The sequence below is a fragment of the Euprymna scolopes genome, chromosome 5 (assembly GCF_053919585.1).
Source record: "Euprymna scolopes isolate OS-2025 chromosome 5, ASM5391958v1, whole genome shotgun sequence".
Taxonomy (NCBI): domain Eukaryota; kingdom Metazoa; phylum Mollusca; class Cephalopoda; order Sepiida; family Sepiolidae; genus Euprymna; species Euprymna scolopes.
In genome coordinates this window covers 39251595-39274009 of record NC_136486.1, presented here as the reverse complement: position 1 = coordinate 39274009, position 22415 = coordinate 39251595, and the positions used below count along the sequence as shown (strand labels likewise).

The 22415-nt window shown below is 32.3% G+C and overlaps 1 protein-coding gene and 1 long non-coding RNA gene across 24 annotated transcripts in view; one reads left to right on the top strand and one right to left on the bottom strand.

Moving 5' to 3' along the window:
- Positions 1-22415, bottom strand: part of LOC145276773 (cyclin-dependent kinase 17-like) — a 534353-nt gene that overhangs the window by 196030 nt on the left and 315908 nt on the right. Inside the window, exon 1 of one of the 23 annotated variants that reach the window (XM_080128052.1) lies at positions 6459-6903. The exons of 21 other annotated variants lie outside the window; for them this stretch is intronic. The gene's annotated coding sequence lies outside the window, so the exon portion shown is untranslated. Of the gene's footprint in view, positions 1-6458; positions 6904-22415 lie in introns of those variants that run through there. One more of the 23 variants, XM_080128034.1, reaches the window with a different exon arrangement.
- Positions 8401-22415, top strand: part of LOC145276779 (uncharacterized) — a 42998-nt gene continuing 28983 nt past the window's right edge. The window contains exon 1 of the long non-coding RNA XR_013868012.1: positions 8401-8530. This is a non-coding gene — a long non-coding RNA (uncharacterized LOC145276779). The remainder of the gene's footprint in view (positions 8531-22415) is intronic.

Genomic DNA, 22415 nt, shown 5'->3' with positions numbered 1-22415 from the left:
GAGAGAGAGAGAGAGACAGGGGATGCGAGAGAGAGAGAGAGACAGGGGATGCGAGAGAGAGAGAGAGAGACAGGGGATGCGAGAGAGAGAGAGACAGGGGATGCGAGAGAGAGAGAGACAGGGGATGCGAGAGAGAGAGAGAGAGAGAGAGAGACAGGGGATGCGAGAGAGAGAGAGAGAGAGAGACAGGGGATGCGAGAGAGAGAGAGAGAGACAGGGGATGCGAGAGAGAGAGAGAGAGACAGGGGATGCGAGAGAGAGCGAGAGACAGGGGATGCGAGAGAGAGAGAGAGTGAGAGAACTGGGAGCGAGTGAGAGAGAGAGAGAGAACTGGGAGCGAGTGAGAGAGAGAGAGAGAACTGGGAGCGAGTGAGAGAGAGAGAGAGAACTGGGAGCGAGTGAGAGAGAGAGAGAACTGGGAGCGAGTGAGAGAGAGAGAGAACTGGGAGCGAGTGAGAGAGAGAGAGAGAACTGGGAGCGAGTGAGAGAGAGAGAGAGAACTGGGAGCGAGTGAGAGAGAGAGAGAGAGAACTGGGAGCGAGTGAGAGAAAGAGAGAGAAAAATGGGAGCGCGTGAGAGAAAGAGAGAGAAAAATGGGAGCGCGTGAGAGAGAGAGAAAAATGGGAGCGCGTGAGAGAGAGAGAAAAATGGGAGCGCGTGAGAGAGAGAGAAAAATGGGAGCGCGTGAGAGAGAGAGAAAAATGGGAGCGCGTGAGAGAGAGAGAAAAATGGGAGCGCGTGAGAGAGAGAGAAAAATGGGAGCGCGTGAGAGAGAGAGAAAAATGGGAGCGCGTGAGAGAGAGAGAAAAATGGGAGCGCGTGAGAGAGAGAGAAAAATGGGAGCGCGTGAGAGAGAGAGAAAAATGGGAGCGCGTGAGAGAGAGAGAAAAATGGGAGCGCGTGAGAGAGAGAGAAAAATGGGAGCGCGTGAGAGAGAGAGAAAAATGGGAGCGCGTGAGAGAGAGAGAAAAATGGGAGCGCGTGAGAGAGAGAGAAAAATGGGAGCGCGTGAGAGAGAGAGAAAAATGGGAGCGCGTGAGAGAGAGAGAAAAATGGGAGCGCGTGAGAGAGAGAGAAAAATGGGAGCGCGTGAGAGAGAGAGAAAAATGGGAGCGCGTGAGAGAGAGAGAAAAATGGGAGCGCCTGAGAGAGAGAGAAAAATGGGAGCGCCTGAGAGAGAGAGAAAAATGGGAGCGCCTGAGAGAGAGAGAAAAATGGGAGCGCCTGAGAGAGAGAGAAAAATGGGAGCGCCTGAGAGAGAGAGAAAAATGGGAGCGCCTGAGAGAGAGAGAAAAATGGGAGCGCCTGAGAGAGAGAGAAAAATGGGAGCGCCTGAGAGAGAGAGAAAAATGGGAGCGCCTGAGAGAGAGAGAAAAATGGGAGCGAGTGAGAGAGAGAGAAATGGGAGCGAGTGAGAGAAAGAGAAATGGGAGCGAGTGAGAGAAAGAGAAATGGGAGCGAGTGAGAGAAAGAGAAATGGGAGCGAGTGAGAGAAAGAGAAATGGGAGCGAGTGAGAGAAAGAGAAATGGGAGCGAGTGAGAGAAAGAGAAATGGGAGCGAGTGAGAGAAAGAGAAATGGGAGCGAGTGAGAGAAAGAGAAATGGGAGCGAGTGAGAGAAAGAGAAATGGGAGCGAGTGAGAGAAAGAGAGATGGGAGCGAGTGAGAGAAAGAGAGATGGGAGCGAGTGAGAGAAAGAGAGATGGGAGCGAGTGAGAGAAAGAGAAATGGGAGCGAGTGAGAGAAAGAGAAATGGGAGCGAGTGAGAGAAAGAGAAATGGGAGCGAGTGAGAGAAAGAAAAATGGGAGCGAGTGAAAGAGAGAGAGAGAACTGGGAGAGAGAAAAAACTGGGAGAGAGAAAGAACTGGGAGAGAGAAAGTACTGGGAGAGAGAAAGTACTGGGAGAGAGAAAGTACTGGGAGAGAGAAAGTACTGGGAGAGAGAAAGTACTGGGAGAGAGAAAGAACTGGGAGAGAGAAAGAACTGGGAGAGAGAAAGAACTGGGGGAGAGAAAGAACTGGGGGAGAGAAAGAACTGGGGGAGAGAAAGAACTGGGGGAGAGAGAAAGAACTGGGAGAGAGAGAGAGAGAGAGAGAGAACTGGGACCCTTACAGGTACTACCACTCCGGGTCAGAGTGGACCTGGGAGCAATGGCAATTAAGTGGTGGCTCCACACTCCTCAAAGCTTGAAAGCTGGGGCCTCACCATTGGATATAGTTTAAGGTCATATCTAGGACTGAACTACGAGAGGGAGAGAGGAGAATTGCGAGAGGGAGAGAGTGAGAGAAATTTTTAACGAAAAATATTGCACACCCTGTTTAATATTATACGCCAGGTAACGCTGGGTAACCATGCTTATATATATAATAATGATTTATACATAAACAAAATGCAATGAATGAATATTTTTAAACTGGGAAATTCTGAAATGAAAGTCGAACAAGAACAAGGGAGAGAACTCAAACAGAAAAAACTGATAAATTTCTTATTTACTAAAATCATTAGTGTGATGACCAGAGTAGAAATGAATTGGCAGAAATTCTATGGGGAATTAACTGAAACTTATAAAACAATTTTAAATACGATTAAAATCGATAAAATTACATAAATTTTATGAAAACTAGTTAATGTGATAAACAGATAATGCAACAAATTCTATATTAAAAACAAAACTTTTTCTCAACTTTAAGTATGTAATTATTTAAATCTATTTTCAAGTTATAATAAAACATTACTTGGTATCCTCATCTTAGTTTCTATTCGCACTCCCCCCTCGTTTTCTCCGAGTGTCTGTGATAGTCGGAAATCTTCAAATAATTTAAACTCAAACTCTTTCGTCAATTCTTGGAAGTAAATTATTCTCACTCAACCATCCACGTTTAAAGAATATTTTTTTTTTTTTTTACATGGTGGTCACCACTTATCCAGGCCCGGAAGCCACTCAGGGATAAAGGTTATATATTACAGGAGTTAATTCTTTCATTGTGAACTCACAGAACAACCGTCATAGAATGGTTATTTTGCTAGTTAATAACATGAATTTAACTAATAGAACCTTTTATACAAATTTAAAATCAAGATATATATTTCTATCATTATATAAAAAAAAACTGTGTGTGTGTGCGCGCATGTGTGTGAGAGTGAGTTTGTTCTCTATGGACTCGAAAACGGCTGAGCTGATTTTTATGAAATTTCACAGAAGTACTTTCTTAGATAGGTTTTGTATCGGAATATTTTCGGTAAGTATTGATAATCGATAATTAAAATAATCCAATGAAGGAACAGGCAAATTTTTATTAACGTTAACACCTTACACAGCCTAACATCACAAGTGCATTTGAGAATTTTTATTACCACACAAGCCAAAACGCCGGACATATAAAACCAAAAGTAGGTTCTTTGATATGACAATGGTGCGTTCGAAAATAATATTTCTGTTTAGAGCACAACTGAAGCATAATACTTGACTTTTGCATTTTAACCTTAAATTCAAGCCATTATATATAAAGAAATTTGTATAAAATCAACAATAGGTTCTCTACAGTGCAATGTAAACTACAATGGATTGCTGACTAAGTCACTGTGGGGAGGCATGTGAAGTTTCCTCCCAGCGCACCACGATGGATCCCCAACTAGAGTAGGCAATTAATCAAGTTAATTGAAAAATGGGCGATTTCACTAATCTCTATAACAATAAAAAATATGGGAGTATAAAACGTTCGTTGATTATCATTCAATCGTAAGAAACCTAAGATCTCCCTGCTAGTATAATACTAAGCCTTATATATATCTAGAATCTTTATGTCAATTTTTGATCAAAATCAATTAAATTATTTTTACTCTAGCAAAATATCTAAAACTTATTGCTTAAGAAAATTTCATGCAAATCTGAAATATTAGAATTTTTACATGGAAAGTAGTGCCCATATGTCTCCTTACAACTCTTTATAATACTCTAAAATACACTTAATTTGGGAATATATTAATTTATGTTGAATACCTATTGTTAAAAATGTAATCAAAAGTCAGAGGTATATGAATATTATCCATTTTAAATTAAACTAAATATAATCCACATTTGGATCCTTTATGTCTAGCAGCTGTGTTTCAAAATTCATAAGGATCAGTTAATTAGTTATAGGAATTTATTTAAAAAAAAAAAAAAAAAAAGACTATACGTATAGCTAACTTAATACATGTAGAAATTTGTCCTGCAATGTTACTCCTCTGCCTCTTCTCCCAAACAAAAGTAACTTGTTTATATGACTTGACATAGGAACAAGAGTAAACTAAATTATTCATTGGATTATTCAGACTACTGTTCTCATCTTGAGTGTTATTTTCACAATGTTTTGATCGATGTAACCTGCGACCTTCTTTCAGGTGTATCTTGTCTGCAAGGATCCATAGCATAGTGGATAAAATACTTGGGAAAATTCAATTATAAGTAACATATTCTGGCGGGTGGGGTGTTGAAGGTTCAATTTTAAGTGTGGGAAACACAAATACAATTTCCAATTTCTTAGGACTTTTACCCAGTCATGGCTGACGGAACAAGAGCATGCTATTTCCGTGGATTAAATAAAGGGTTCTGTTCAAAATTCATTGCATATTCCCGAATTCGACAGAAAAATTTTCAAGTATTCAAACTCCAGAAGTGTTAACTTTTACAACTGAATTTTACCAAGTACTCTATCCACTATGCCAGGGGGTCCTCGCAAGCATGATATACAGGAGAAGGTCAGAGGTTATATCGACTAAAACATTGTGAAAATGACACTCAAGATGAGATCAATAGTTTAAAGTATTCATATAATATGAAAAAAACAATCCTCATTTCAAAAATTCAAACGTAACATATAAGTTGTTTTCAGAAAAAATGTTCAGCACTCCATATATCTATTCAATATAATTGGTGTCTAATTACTATGGATTAAATCCAGTGAAAATCGTATACTGAAATTTTCAAATAGAAGGTTGTGTCCATCTCATACTTTCTAAAAAACCCTCAAAATGCTCCAAATAAACTGAAAATTGGGAAATTTTTATTAATAATTGATTTCTAATATCTACTGTTAAAAATTCACAAAAATCAGAGGTATTTGAATGTTCACAAAGAGCATAAAATCAAATTAAATATAGCCCACATTTTGACTTCTTATGCCTAGTAACTGCATTTAAAAATTTATGATTGGTTAGTTAGTTTAGAAGTGAATTCTGTACATTACAAACATCTAAACATATGCACATACATACATACATATATATATATATATATATATATATATATATAGAGAGAGAGAGAGAGAGAGAGAGAGAGATGTTGTTTGTTTTGGTTTTAGCGATATGTTTTGAATGAATTCAATAATTTACGAAAGTGCATTTTTACCTAAATGTGAGTTGGCATTAATTTTACCTTTAACCAAGTTGGTACCCCCACATGGGGAGCGGTATATATATTATTTTTTAAATGTTATTATCCACATGTTTCGTCGTCTACGACTCATCAAAATGGCTGAATATATATATATATATATATATATATATATATATATATATATATATATATAGATAGATAGATAGATAGATAGATAGATATGAAACAATTTAAGATTAAATTATACTTTACATGAATTTATTGTTCGACAAGTTACTCAAGAAATATTAAATAATTTAATATTTCTTATTTGAGTATTCTGTCAAACAATAAATTCATGTAAAGTATAACTTACATTGTCTTCTATGGCAAGCTCTATTGAGCTTTTTTATTTGGTTGGGATTACTATATAAATATTAATATTTATATTTACTTTAAGTTTACAGAAGCTTTTGTGAATGATTTTTACTTTTTGATTATATATGTATATATATGATGAGAATAATGGAAATAGTATTCTGACAAAATAGAGAAATAAAAAGGAACAAACTGAGTTATGTGTTCATCAACGTTTCGTCTTTATTTTCAGACTTCCTCATTATTCATTCATCCAGAGGAAGTCTCAAAATAAAGACGAAACATTGATGAACACATAACTCGGTTTGTTCCTTTTTATTTCTCTCTCTCTCTCTCTCTCTCTCTCTCTCTCTCTCTCTCTCTCTCTCTCTGTGTTCATTCATTAGTAGGAAACAATTTGTTTCAACAATTTTCTTACAAATAACAATACAAATGTGTGGCATGTCAGTAATTGCTACGGACAAAAATGCACATGTAATTTTTCTAAAGAGTTATTGTTTAGCATAGCAGGAAACAAAAACCAAGCAAACAGATAATTGCAAGTTACTGACAGAGTAAACGACACAGGACAAATTATAGTGCTGTCCATCTCTAAAAGATAAAATAAAATACAAACACCCAACATTCATACATAAAATTACTTAAAGTCTTATGTTAAATTTAATCAATATAATTTTCTTAATTATTCTAAAATTAGTAAGGTTTGAGAATGTTTCAGACTGACCTGTATGTAATACTGAAAAAAAAAAGTCACAAAGAAGAAATTAAAAAAGTAATATGTATATTATAAGCCTAAAGAAAAGAAAATATTGTCATTTTTGTGAATGGTCAATTTTTTTACAAATCCACTGTTATAATCCTGATTTTACACACATAAATCCTTGGTTTTAATGAATGATTGTAGTAACAATGAACGATACATTCAGCTTTCCCTTTTTTTCTTCCTTAATTTCTGATTGTGACTATTTACTCCAAAATACTTCTGTTGCTTTTGCGATTAAGATCCGAGGTTATTATAATAGTTTAATATTCCAGTCAGGTTTAATGGGGTTTTTCTTTCCATCGAGCAATCACTTCCTCTAGCAGAAGAAGCATGTGTGTTTTTGAGCAACACACACCACATGAGTCACCTGCAGTATTTGCAGTCAGCATTCTCGGCTCTTACTACTACAACAACAGCTGCTGCTGCTGCTGCTCTGCCAACACGACTCTTGTAGCCATTCAACAGAGGGATTTACGAAAACAGTCGTCTTGTTCATAATGCACGCACGCACACACACACAAATTGAGCAGATCGCAAAAACTAAACAACAGTGCAAGTAGAAAGGTGAGGCCCATTTGGAAGAAAAGAAAAAGGTGGTTTCTTGTTTTCACCTCTGATATTCAGGTTAGACTCTAAACGAGAAAAGCATTTATTCAAACAAATTACATACGCTGTTATTTGATACACAATATTTCTCGTATGTTTGTTATTATTAAAGAATTAGGGGGTTGTTATCAATATCAGCTCATCTATAGGTGCTCCGGAACTGAAGCATCCTCTCTTACGTTTTTCTCACATTCACTGGTTTCTGTTAAGATCACGGAAGTGACATTGATCTCTGTCAGTATTAAAATGAGTGACCATTTAGGAATAATGCTTCTTTTTGCACTGGACGTCCTCTTGAGCATGGACTCTTGATGGAAAATGAGAGGAAGACCAAAAATGAACTGAAAGCAAACAATCGAGAGAGATTAGAAAAAAAAAAGTTTTAGGGAGGAAAATTGAAGATTCATTTTCATTATTTTTAGTGAACAGCTGTTTATGAATTTATTCATAAACTTCTAATTATACTACTACTACTACTACTACTACTACTACTAATAATAATAATAATGATAATAATAATAATAATGATAATAATAATATCAATATTACATTGGTAAGGGAGATTTCAGATTAAGGTGGGTTCCTCATGGATCTTCACACGGCCAGCATTATAAGGTGACAATTGTTAAACACTCTTCAGCTAACTTCGATTATTCTTGGAAATTATTCTATATTTCTAATATAATGAATATGAATACATCTGGGTTCCTCCACGCAAGAATATGATTGGCTCGTGCAAGCCATAAATATGGACGGGGATAGATAACCTAGGGAAGATGTTGAAAGATATGCCAAAAGCCTAAAGCTTAAGCATATCATTAGTTACGATCTACGACTATGAACAACCGTTCATTAAGACAACTTACTAGATTGGATTACTTGATCACTGTAGCCAAGACCACTCAGATACTTCAAACAAAATATATCCCTTTTCGAGACATCAATTATGACGACACAAAATACAGGTTTATTTCTCAAATAATTTTATACCTAATCAGATAAAATGTCTCATGTACTTTATATTATACACCTATAATAACAATACATGGACTCAGTTACCTTCGACACTTCGCATACAGTAGAATAATTAATTTTCGTGAATATGTTTGTTTTTAATATGGAAAAAAAAATTAAAAAATAAAAAATACATGTATTCACCTTCGAATCCTCGCTTGAGGAAAATCCGCCAAAATAGTCAGATTGCCGTTTGCCACTTATTACAATCAAAACACCGTTACGAGACGATTTCACCACAGGAAAGGTTGACACAAAAACAATCATTCAAACATAAACAGAGGTTCTCTTGCCCATTATTTTTAAAACAAAACTAAATAAAATTTGATTTTTCTCAAAAATCAAATAAAGTTTACAAAGTTTACATGCATCCACTCCGCATCGATATAAGTGCCAATCGACATTGTAATATTGTAAGTATATTCAAATTCTTTTGACATTTTCTTTAAATTAATTCAACGGTTTCCTTGCGATAAGTTTCTTTTCTCTAAATAACTTCCTTTATTTACAGAGCTTCTTTTCTTGAAATATTTTCTGCTTTCCTTTTTTGTAAAGATAAGAATTTCAGACGTTAAATTTAATATACGATGCCATGCCTATATATATTTTTTTATTATTCTTTCACCGGTTAGATAAATATATATTGCTTTCATACAAACATTCTAACGTTTCCGAATGCTTGCGGTTTTTCTTTATTTTTTTTTAAGAAATTAGCATTTACGACATTAATTCAAATATACGCAGACATATCTATAATTCTTTATTTTATTATTCTTTAATTAGATAAACAAATATTAATTTCAAAGAAAAATTCGGTGTTTTTGCAGTGTACGCACCATGTTACATTCCAGATAGGATTTCAAAGTTAAATTGCAATAAGTGTTTTTTATCATTAAATTGCAGGTGAAAGTGCAGAATAGTTAACAAGTCCCCTCCCCATGTTAAGAATGGCTTTCTAAATAATAACGTCATTATTTCAGCATGGTTTGTAGACTGCCAAAAATACCAAAAATTCTTACGCTTCCGAATGTGTGCATTTTCTTGTATTTTTAAAATACTAAGAATTTCAGACGTTAACTCAAATATACGAATACATATCTATACATCTCTTTATTCGTTAAACGATTAGATAAATAAATATTAATTTCATACAAAAATTCTAACGTTTCCGAATGCGTTTTTTTGGGGGGGGTCTAGAAATAAGAATTTCCTACGTTACATTACATATACGAAAACATGCTTATATATATATGTTATTCATTTATCGATTAGATAAACAAATATTAATTTCACAAAAAAAAAAAAAAAAAAATGTAAATTTTCCGAATGCTTGCGTTTTTATTATTTCGTATTTTTTTGATAAAAATTTCCTTACAAATTTTTGTATGCATGTTCTTGGTTGTTTTGTTTTTTAGAAAAATTTTCTGCAACATTTACTGCATTCAAATAATTTGAAGACAATTCTAACAAAATAAACGTTTATTTTCATGCAAAATAGAATTTTTCGTAACTAATAAATTATAAATAATCATTAGGTTTTGAATAAAATTCCTTTCTTCATATTTTGCAGTGTTCGTAATAAAATTCATTGTAGCGAATGAATGAATGAATGAAATCCATCACAACCGAAGACAAATACAGGTCATACTTTTCAAGAAATATTGAACGATGGATCAAATTGTCAGTTCTGTTGACCATTAGTTTTAAAACAACACTTTGCTTACAGTAGAACAGTTAATTTCCGTGAATATGATTTTCATAACAAAAAAAAAAAAAAAATCATGTATTCACCATTATGAATTTATATTTTGTTTAATCTATTTTATTATAATGTACGAGGACAAAATATTCAAATATATATCAAAAACAACCTGGCAACGTCGGGTACTTCAGCTAGTGTTGCAATAAAAAAATAACTAAAATTAAGTATCAATCAAAACTTTAAATTGATTTACTGTATATCAAGAAATTAAATAAACACAAAGGGATTTTGATTATATTTACTTAATTTTTCATAACGGATCTGATCTAATTCATATCTAATGACTATTGATTAAATCAAGTGAAAATCTATTTAAATTTTTAAATGGAAGGTTGCGTCCATATTATGCTCTTCGAATCATTTCAAATAAACTGAAAATTATGAAATATTTATCAATAATTGATTTCTAATATCTACTGTTAAAAATTACACAAAAAATCAGACGTATCTGAATTTTCACAAAGAGCTTCCATCTCCTTTGCATAAAACAAAATTAAATATAGCCCACATTTGGACCCTTAGGCCTAGTAACTGCATTAATAAAATTTATAATGATTGGTTAATTAGTTTAGAAGTTAATTCTCTACATTACAAATATCTAAACATATACACATACCTAACTTTATATAAATATAGATTCTGTGTTCATTCATTCCTGTGAAACTTGCCAGATAACTACGATAATATTAAAACTAAAGTTTGATCTAGCAGTCTGTTTTATCACCCAAATTACTTAAGGTGGGATAATTCTAGTTATTTCCGGTTTGGAAATATGAAAACAATGAACAAAGTCCATTTCTAACATACCAATTTAATTGTCCATTTTCCTGAAACTTGTAATGATAGAGAACATGCTAGTTATTCAAAATAACTATGAGTCTGGACAAAGAAAAGAGTTTGAGAGTCCATAATATGTTGAATAACTGTCCTGTTTGTAAAGAATGGAGAAGAGTTCATAATAGTCGATAGATATTAGTTAAAAAGCAGACCACGTTCATATTTGGTTTGTGAGTAAATGGGTATAAGTTTATATGCAGCAGATAAGCCATCTTGGATATGAAGCCTTTTTGTTGACATCGAAAACTTGTGACTTAACAAGTTTTGGTTTGCGTTTTCAGAGAGAAGTTTGGTGGTTGAACTCGATGACGTGGGTTGATTACACATTAAGGGCCTGCTTGCAACTAAAAAGAGAAAATAATGGCAACCATTCCCTTAAATAACTCTCGGTGCCCATACTTTTAGATTGTTTATGATTCAGCAAATCAGAACTGAAATTATGTGTTTGCTCTAATCACCAAAACAGGTTAGAAGTCAAGCAGATATAGTATACTACTGTTACAAATAGACATTTTCAAGTAATTTACAAATATACTGTTTTAGTTTTATTTATCTATTATATAAAGGGCAGTTGTCTGTATGTTTGTATATTCAGCTAAAAGTTTAAAACTACTAACCAAATGCCCCCAAAGTTTTTATTTTCTTGATCGATATTGTCCTGGATGCATATAATCTCCTATATAATATTTTCAGAAATTCCTCTCTGGGCCAAAGTATCGTAGGTTTGCAATAACAGATGCCACATACTGATTCATTACATCTAGGTTATTAGCCACTATTTTATGTAATTTTCAAACACAATTTTAGACACATTAAGTCGTTATAATAAAATGCTACATTGCATCCTAGAAGCACCACTATCACAATCGCAACATCTATAGAGGAAGGACTCTCTATTTTTCTTTAGAAATATTTAGTCCTCCCACTGCTACCTGTTGACATTGGGACCAATTCTTCATTTTCCTATGATACTTTCATTGCACCCATCATAACTGGTTATTAGCTCCATAACAATCTTTCTATTTCAAATTTACTTGTCTCTGACCGACACTGTCACCCTCATTTTTTCTTTTTTTTTGGGGGGGGGGGGTTATAGTATTTGTAGGTGGATATGCTGACTATGAATATCAAAGTTAAATTTGGGGAAAATATTTTGACCCCCTCCCCTCAAAAATTGGGATGTTTATTCTGAAAGCCGTTCTTAACATGGGGAGGTTGGGAGTATCTATTCCAAAAGCCGTTCTTAACATGAGGAGATTGGGGGTGCTTGTTAAAATACATATACAGATGGATTTTTTAAATATATCGTTTTAAACAAAAACAATATTACGTACTTAATTGTCATGGCGAAAATAGTAACATATCTAAAAATTATGAAAATTGATCGAGAACAACTTTTTAGCAAAAAGAAAAAAAAAAGATAAAATCTATCGCTATAAACTACAAATGTCGGTGTAATCTAAATTTTGCATTACAAGTTATGTCCCTCTGTATGTAAACTCTTCTTGTCTACTTTATAATATCTAAGAAAAATTCAATTTTACCCAATTTTCCATAAAAATTACTCTAACTATATATAACTTTCTACTCGATGAATTTTCATAATTTTTGGATATATTACTATTTTTGACATGGCAATTAAGTACGTAATATTGTTTTTGCTTAAAACGACATTAAAAAAATCGATCTGTCGACTATCCTAACAAGCGTCTAAATAATTAACAACCCGAAGTTACAACGGAGGAAAAACGAAAGGATTGCTTTAGCTCTAATTGCAAAGCTGAAAACTAAACCAAATGTTAAACAACAAATATGTTTACAAAATGAGCTCACAAAAAAGACAGAAGAAAAAAAAAACTACCTGAAAGATATAAATAGTAAGTGGCACACGGTAGAAATATTTCTCGGTAAAAAGTAAAACTTGTATAATTAAGCATGGTTAACCATTTTTATCATTAAAATAACAAAATTCCTAAGTATTTGGATAATTTGTTTATTTCTTTTATAAGAATCGAATGAAGTATTAAAAGCAGAATAAAATCTAATAAAAACAAATATTAAAAAAAAACTTAATAACAGGATTGAAATTTGAGAAGAGAATGATAGAATTGAGTGAAAGAAAGAAGAGGAAAAGTTTTGCAAATGTTATACAAACATTAAGAGAGGAATTCGATTCTTCAGTTCTCTCAGTAACGCTACTAACACTACTATTACTGCTGCTACTGATAATAATAATAATAATAATAATAATAATAATAATAATGATGATGATGACGACGACTCTAGATCTTCAAAGAGACACGTTTCAAAGTTTCACAAAAGTAATGTTTACTGTTTAATTACACTTTAGGAACAACCATTGCCCAAAACAGCAACAACACTGCCGTTGGGAAATTTCTTTAATCTTTTCCTTTTTTCTTTTCACATATTAAATATCAAAGAATAATTCCTCAATTGCTTCCCAGATCAGCCGTGGTGGTTGAATACATTGATTTAACTCGTTAACTTCTTGTAAACAATTTCTAAAATAGTGGTTTTTAATCCCATGATGATTTCGAGAAAGAAGACCAACAGCATTTTTCTTAAGATATGTCCAAGTGGCAATATGCCTTGTTTAGGGTGGAAAAAGTTGCAAATAAATAAATAGATGAAATTTACCAAGATAAATATTATCTTTATATTAGAGCCTATCGATATAATAGAAAGTATATTAGATAGCGCAATTAATTGATTATTTCATTTTATTTTTAACTTTGACTCTTATTTAATTCTATTAAAAATGGCTTTTAGTTTACCAAAAAATTATTTTTTAAAATATATTTTTAAATGTATGCTAATCAGTGATACATTTTTTTTTGTTACTAATGTTTATAATGATAAAAAGAGAATATCTTTGAAAGTCCATGGGTTAAGGATTTTTCTTTATTATAATTCCTTTTTTGAATTTTTGATAGATTTATAATGTAATTTATTCTATTGTTATTTTCATCAACTTTTTCTTGTTATATATAAGTGATCATGTCTGTCTGAGGACGGTCTCTATCAAATCCCTGACAATTTTCGGTCTACAGACTTGAAACTTAATATATAGGGGATTTGGACCTGTGGAACAAATTCAATTTGGTCTTTAGCCAGTAAAAATAGCTGCTAAGGGCTCAAAATTGAAAAAAAAATGGAACTTGGCAGGTGCAAATATATATTTATACATTAAAGGTGGTTCATTTTTCAATATTGTTTTTACCCATCTGACGATAGCTCAAATGGTAATGACTAAGGCTAGAATGCTAAATGCTTTGGTTTCGATTCTAGCTGATGATAATCAAGTCATATTTTTCTTTTTTTACTTTTGAAATTACTACTATATATTGGGTACAATATAATAATCAATAGAGATTGGCTCTGTGATAATAAATATGAAATCAGCATAAATTAAAATATCATATATAAGCATATTTTACGACCGAGCAATGACAGGTGGCCTGCTAGCATATATATATTTCTGACAACAATGCAATTTGCATCTGTTGCAACGAAACTTGTATATATCCAACCAATCACTTTATTTGCCACCGATACAACTGACAAAATGATTTGTTAAATTTTTATTAATCATTAAAATTTACCCTCATCGACTTTTTGGATTTTCCAGTCGTTTAATAAGTATATGAATGCAACTTTCATAGTTTAAACTGTTCATAATTATAACATTTTACTACTGTTCAAGATTTTATGTTAAAATAATCACAAAGTGAAATCAACTTTGAGGTTAGCTGTTTTATTCGAAAATCGATTATTTCTACTTTAGTATGCACATAATTAAATATAGTTTATCTTGCTGAAAGAAATACATTTTATTTATAGCAAGAACATAAGTCGGTCGGGAGACTGACTACATATGTCTGTCTGACAACGTAAGGATGGAACAAAGTCTTATCTGCATTGCATGAAATATTCTCACAGTTATGCCATAGAAACATTGATAACTCAAAAACTATTTGTCTGATCAGGTTGAAATTTTAGATAGTCGTTAGTGCTATCCAAGAGTATCAGCTCTATATATCAAATTAGGAGACAAAAAAAAAGGATCAAAGCACATTATTATTATTATTATTATTATTATTATTATTATTATTAATTTAAATTATGTGGGTTATTCTGACTATTGTTCTCATCTTGAGTGTTATTCTCACAACGTTTTGGATGATGTAACCTCTGCCTTTCTTCAAGTGTATTTTGTCAAACTTAGGACTCTACACAGAATTTCGAATGGACCCTTTTATGGGGAAGAAGATAGCATGCTCTTATTCAATCAGCTCTGACCGGATAGATTCTTAAGTAGTCTACAATTTTATTTCTAGTGTAGCCTGCATTGAGGATTGAACCTTCAACTTCCAGAAGAAGGTCATTTAGAACTGAATTTTATTTAATACTTTATCTGTTATACGACAGATTTTAGTGTTTTTAGCGTCAAATCAGTAATGATCAGATCATTATATACGGGAAGACATTTGTGCCCTTTTCTCGTTCTGATCCAGAGCAATTGTCTTCTCCAATGCCCTTGTCTTACTATGCCTGTACTCAAACATAAGTTCTATATTTTTAATATACTCCAATTTTAAAAAGCTCTGATGATTTATTCTGTATTAAGGGTTACCCTATCTGGCCTGGATGATGGTTACTTAACACACAATATTATATTTAAGAATCCTAGAAGATATACCCAGCATTGTACGGTCATAAAATATGCATAAATATTATATTTTAATTAATGCAGAATTTTTTTTATTTATTATAAACGTAACCTTAAATTCCTTAAAAAAAGAAAAAAAAAAAAAATGGACAGAAACCGAGATGTGCATGCGAGTATTATGTCTTTTCCAAACAGTTCACTTCTTGTAAGTAAAAAAAAAAATACTTAAGCTGAGCTCGAAACCAAAACCTAAAGACTGTGAATCAAGTATGATAACCATTACACCACCTTGACATTACTTTTAAATAGTGTTTTCAAACCAACTCATACTTAACATAAGGAAGCTGTCATATTTCACGACCGTGCATGCCCAGTCATGAAATAGTTGAAAACAGATAAAAATATGGTGGCCTTCCACGTACCAATTTTTCAATTTTAACTCTTTAGCAGCCCTTTTTTCCGGATGAAAATGTATTAAAAAGTTTTCCATATCTGTCTGCATATCCTATATACCAAATTTCAAGTCTGTAGATCAAACATTTGTTGAGTATATAGCTTGAGAAGTATCCTCAGACGCGCGCGCACACATACACATTCTCACTTTTATAGATAAGGGCAGTGTTCTGCAGTATTCTTTGTCTCAATAAAATATTTTATTTGTTGACTTTATTTGGATCTTAGTGAATTCCAATTTTATACGAAACTGACATGCTAACTTGGTTGAAGAAGAATCCATTTTTTTTTAAATTATTTCTGGTGGTTACTCCTCCTGAAGAAGATTAAGACAATTTAGTTCCATTTGCTTCTCTGATTGGAACTCTTCATATTTCCTTAGAATTCTGTTTAATATATTTCTATTTTCACTTAAAAAAAAAAAAACAAATCGGCTGAGATAATCCAGTTGCATTAATTTCTATTTTTAGTGTTTAGATCAAAGCTTTGAATTAGAAGTAAAAAAAAAAAAAAAAAAAAAATACAGTCGGTTTAAGTAGCACATTACTGTATGACATAAGTAGTTACAAGAGACTTTTGTTATTTAAATTACGTTTTTTTTTTTCTGTGAAAAAATGTTTTCAGATGATTCTGTACTTTCCTTTGCTAGATTTTGAGTTGGGAGACTCATCAATTATATAAAGGAATGCAGTAATTCTGTGTATGTATCCAATTAAAAGTCAGAAACTACACAAGATACACTTACAAACAAAATCAAATTCAGTTTGGCTAATACCTGATTATGGTAAACACACAGACACTGTAATATTCATTCTTTTGAGATTACCACAGAACAAATTAATATATGGAGGGTAAACCTTTTTTCACTCTTACTGCTAGTTGTTTCAAAAACACTGAAACTAGGTGAACACAGTCAATTTTCTTCCTTGTTACCTTTCTATTATATTTAACTATTTACTAGAGAGAGAGAGAGAGAGAGAGAGAGAGAGAGAGAGAGGGAGGTAGTATGATAGAAAGGTAGAGAGAGAAAGGCAGAAGGGGGAAGAGAGAGAGAGAGAGAGTGGGAAAAGGGCAGTCGAAGGAAGATAGAGAAGTTTTGAAAGAAAGATGTTACACATTAAACCAAAAAAAAAAAATTTGTTTTTGTTATCCATGCCCCTGCACAACACTGGGTACCCCTGCTAGTTTATATTGAGAGAGAGATGTAAAGCACTTGATGCTCACTCTTTCGATTTGACTCGTTCTAAGCACTGAGATTTTTCAAAGTTCTTAGAAAAGCAGAGAAGCATAGCAAAGCAGAATGATTATAGTAATCATTATAAATATCAAAAGGAGAAACGACCGTGTTCAAGTCATTTAGACCAGGAATCTCAAAGTCAACACAGCAAGTAAATTAGCTTTCAAAGTAGCCAACTATTGATGGACAGTAATTAATCGCCAGGTGTACATGAAGGAACATAAATATTAGCGCCGGACAGGAAGTAGGAGACTAGATACAGACTGAGTTTTGCAGCTTAAATATCACTACTTATAAGGTAAGATTAAATGTTATTTGAATTCAGATATTTCTATAAATAAAAGTCTGATAGCTTTAATGTAATTATGATTCAAGAATGACAATGTGATGTATTAGATAAATGGACTAATGGTTATCTTTATTTAAAATGAAATCCAACAAGCAACAAAAGGGGGCACATCCATCTATAATATAAATCTCACCTGTCTATTTAAATGTATGTATGTATGTATGTATGTCCGCCTAAAACTTTCGACAGAGGCGACGGATTTTCACGAGATTGGTATCATTTTGAAGCTCGAGCCTTCGGACGACAAATATTGAAAAATTGGCGCGAAAACCATTAATTTCTTCACCCTCAACTGGGAACTTTCTACAGGGAGGGGTCGCTTTTTTCGACAATATTTTCAAAAGTCATCCCTTCTCTTTTATTGACTAGCCTTAATTTAAACCTTTGCCACTTCCAGTTTGGCAATGAACGCAATGGCAAAGATGTCACGTTTTTTTCCTCCTTCACGGTACAGGTTCAAGCCTGTCTGCCTACTACTACCACTTTTTTTTTCTCAACACACACCTCCAAACACCCGGGTAATGCCGGGCACTCAGGCTAGTGTATAAATAAAATAACTTTAACATTACCAATGTCTTCTGCTAAATATTAGAATTCTATGTAAAACACTTAACTATTACATAGAAAAGTTGCAAGAATACCTGTCCAGGATAGGTAAATTTAATTCTCTAAACAGTTTTCCACCACTTTTATGTCTCGTTACAAAAATTAAAATCAAGATATAATGCTGGTAAACATTATGTCTAGAATCATTATTTTAATTTGGATCAAAATCCATTACATACTTTTGATTCTAGAAACAAGCTTAATGAGGCTTTTTCTTGAGTACGCAACAATAGAAACTTCCGGTCTTAAATATCTATTAGGAGTGACAATTTTCTTTTAGAAAAAAGAAAAACAAATCAAAATTAATAATTTATGAAAAAAACAAAACAAAAGTAATAAAATAAAAAAATATTGCCATATATATATATATATATATATATATATATATATATATATAAAACTTCAAATTCGAGAACTTTGAAGTATATCATTCAATAATTTTTTATATTTTTTCGAAATGAAAATTATATATACTCAACAAAAGTATTGCAAACTTTGAGAACTGAGTAAAGAATTAAAAAAAAAAATTCAAACACACTGTTGTTGCTAATGATTTTCAATGCAAACTAAAGTGTAAACATCCCATACAGAAAATTTAAAACTTTTACAATTATATATTTTCGCTTTATACAGTAGAAATATAATTGTTATATATTTTTTTTTAATAATCTCTGAAAACCAAAATGTTAAAAAAACAAAAAAAAAAAAAAAAAACACTGATTTAATTCAAGTTCCATGCGTTTTTCTTCATTGTGATTTGAATATATTTGTGATTACTAAATCTCGATCAAACGTTTTTCTGATTGTTAATTTCCGTAATGCATTCTACGGAAATTGGGTCCTATATTGTATTAGTATAATTTTTAAAGTTATCCTTGCTTAGAATTATTGTTTTATAAAAAAAAAAATAAAAATAATAAAAGAAAGAAACATGTAAAATGTATATACGTGTATATATATGTATGTAATGATACAGTAAAGCAGGAAATCTCATAAGAATCAGAAGAGATTGATGTCAGCTAAGAAAAAAAAAAAAAGAAAAACAAAGAAAAGATTAATGGACAACTTTTTTTGTTTCAATCATTTCTTCTTTTTTTTAGTATTTGGGGTTCTATATTCTTTTTACTTATCGCAACGATAAAAATGTTATGTATTCTTTCAAGATGAAAAGGGAACAGTTTTATTATTACTACTACTACTACTACTACTAGCAGGACCTGTGGAAATTCCACAGCGGCATCTTTCATATGTAATATATTGCTGCTAGGCATTCTGTAGGCGTTCAGTATGAATGAAGACACCACTATATTATTCTAGCCCTAAAATAATAACTTTGATATATTGCTTGGGCTGATTATTTCATTACAAACACACAAATACATTAACTCACATTTCATCATTTTTCATAATTCTTGAATATGTTACTAATTTCAACAATCACTTTAACTAAATTTTGACCCACATTATCGCCCCCTTACTAAAATAATAACCTTTATATATTGTCTGAGCTGATTATTTCATTAGAAACACACCAATCAATTAACTAACATTTCATCATTTTTCATGATTCTTGGATATGTTACTAATTTTATAATCATTTTTCATAATTTAACCAACATTATTGACCCCCCCCCTTTACTAAAATAATAACTTTGATATATTGCCTCGGCTGATTATTTCATTACAAACACACCAATGAATTAACTCACATTTCGTCATTTTTCATAATTCTTGAATATGTTACTAATTTTGACAATTATTTGTTATAATTTTAACCCACATTACCGCCCCCCCCCTTTCTAAAATATTAACTTTGATATATTGTCTGGGCTGATTATTTCATTACAAACACAGCAATCTGTTAACTCACATTTCATCCTTTTTCATTATTCTTGGATATGTTATTAATTTCCACAATCATTTTTCAAAATTTATCCCACATTATACCACCCTTATTATGATAATAACTTTGAAATATTGCTGCGGCTGATTATTTCATTATAAACACACCAATCAATTAACTCGCATTTTATCATTTTTCATAATTCTTGGATATGTTACTAATTTCGACAATCATTTTTTCATAATTTTAACCAACATTATCGCCCCTCTTACTAAAATAATAAGTTTGATATATTGCCTGGGCTGAATATTTCATTACAAACACATCAACCAATACACAGTATTCTCATAGTATATATATTCCATCTATCTTATCCAATCCCGGTGACGCCGCGTATTCTACTAGTATATTTATGAGTATAGTATCAGTTTCAGCATTCTGGTGATTTTAACCCCCCTCCTTAAGAAGAGTTTTTGCAATTACTGCCATGAGGACATTACAAATGAAAATATGAACTCAGGATTATTTGATATATTTACGTGATTTTTATAATGTTACAAATAAACCCTTAGCGTGCACTGATCCATTTAGCTGATTTTTGGAATCAGCAGTACATCCTTATGATTTTGGGAATATGACATCTTATGTCAATGTAGTGCATCATAAATATATTATACACACCTTTTTAAATAGAAGATAATGACGCCATCATCGGAAGTAAACACATCAGACTAGTATACCCCTACTCGAAAAGAAGGAGATTATGCCTGGGATGTCATTAAACACTCACCAAATCCATTAACTCACAATTAGTATAATCTATATATTAATACGATAGCGCGTATGTTCTTAAATCTCAACCAATGAAATTTGCCGGAAAGCGTGACATACAAAAGAACACACACGCTATCGTATTAATATATAGATTATTAACAACAACAACTCTTTTTCACTCCAGACAATGCCTATTACTACTTGAAACGCAAAGAGCTACTATTTGGGATCATGTCTAACAGGAGACTGTAGGGAGTTAAGCAGCGAGATGTCTGAATTGCATTGAAATTTCTGCAGATTAGTACAATTAGGGAAGCAGGAAACATTTAGGCAAGTCCAAGTCTAGCAGTCCATGTGAGGAAACTATTAGAGTAGGAAGCTTTTTCAACAGTTAAGGAGTGAGATTTTGCTACTTGTTGAGGTAATTGAGAGTTTGTATGGCGAGAAACCACAGATACTATTAGTTCATAAGAACACATTCCATCAAAGTACTAGTAAAACAGGCACAGGGATGCAACATTGGACGATGGGACAGAGGTTGATGCTTGGCCAATAATGTGGCATCTATTAGATTTAAGAGTCTTTTTTGGATCCTGCCTAAGATCAAGAAATTAGTGGTAGATGCATCAACCCAGGTGTAGCAACAATATTTCATGCATGAGTGAATTGTGGGTTTCTAAAGATATAGGATACTCTTTGGTGGAAGTACATTTATTTTATAAAAGACTAGAAGATGTACAGTATTAAATGTAATGTTAAGTTCCTTAAAAAAACAAAACAAAAAGAAACTGAGACATCTGCATGCGAGGATTATGTTTTTTCTAAACCGTTCACTTCTTGTAAGTAAAAAAAAAATATGTGAGCTGAGATCGAAACCAAAATCTAAAGACAGTGAGTCAAGTACGATAACCATTAGGCCAGTTTGATACGTTCTCTTACCCTACTTTTTTTTAACATGTGAATGATTCGTGCATGCACAATCGTGAAATAGTTGACAAACAAATAAAAATCTGATGACCCCTAAGTACCAATTTTTCAATTTTGATCCCTTAGCAGCCCTTTTTTCCGGATGAACGCTGATTTATAAGTTTTCCACATGTCTGAATACCCTATATACCAAATTTCAAGGGTATAGATCGAAAGTTTTTCTGAGCATATAGTTTGAGAAGTGTCCTCAAACACACACATTCTCATTTTTATAGATAAATAGATTATATAAATAAAAACATTTTGTTCATTGTTTAAAATCTGTTTTCCTTTAATCATATCAATATCAAGTCATTTAGGAAAAACATGAGATAATCAAAATAGTTTTAACTAGATTCAAAGTTTTCCTTTATAGAGCGATTCATAAACAAAAAAAAAAAATTAGTACTTATATTACTAAGCAAATGTAAATGAATCAGTCGTAGTAACCTTTCTATCATGAGTAAATCTGTAGTTATTGGGCTCCCCACGGGGGCAAAGTTAGATATGAGGTTGTTTTTTAAAATGTGAGAGATATCCAGCTTTATTAAAAGGATACTTTGGATTGGGACAAAAATAAAAATTGCTCCAGAGAAGGATTTCTCCTTTTCTGGTAGAGCTGATAATACACTTTGATCCCTACCCAAAATGTGCACGACTTTAAACTTTAAATAAACAACAAAAAAACATATTATATTGATAAAAATATCAAAGAAAATTTTGTGTGCACATTTCTCACCTCAACGTAACTTTGAGAAATATGCATTGCTTTTAAAAATAA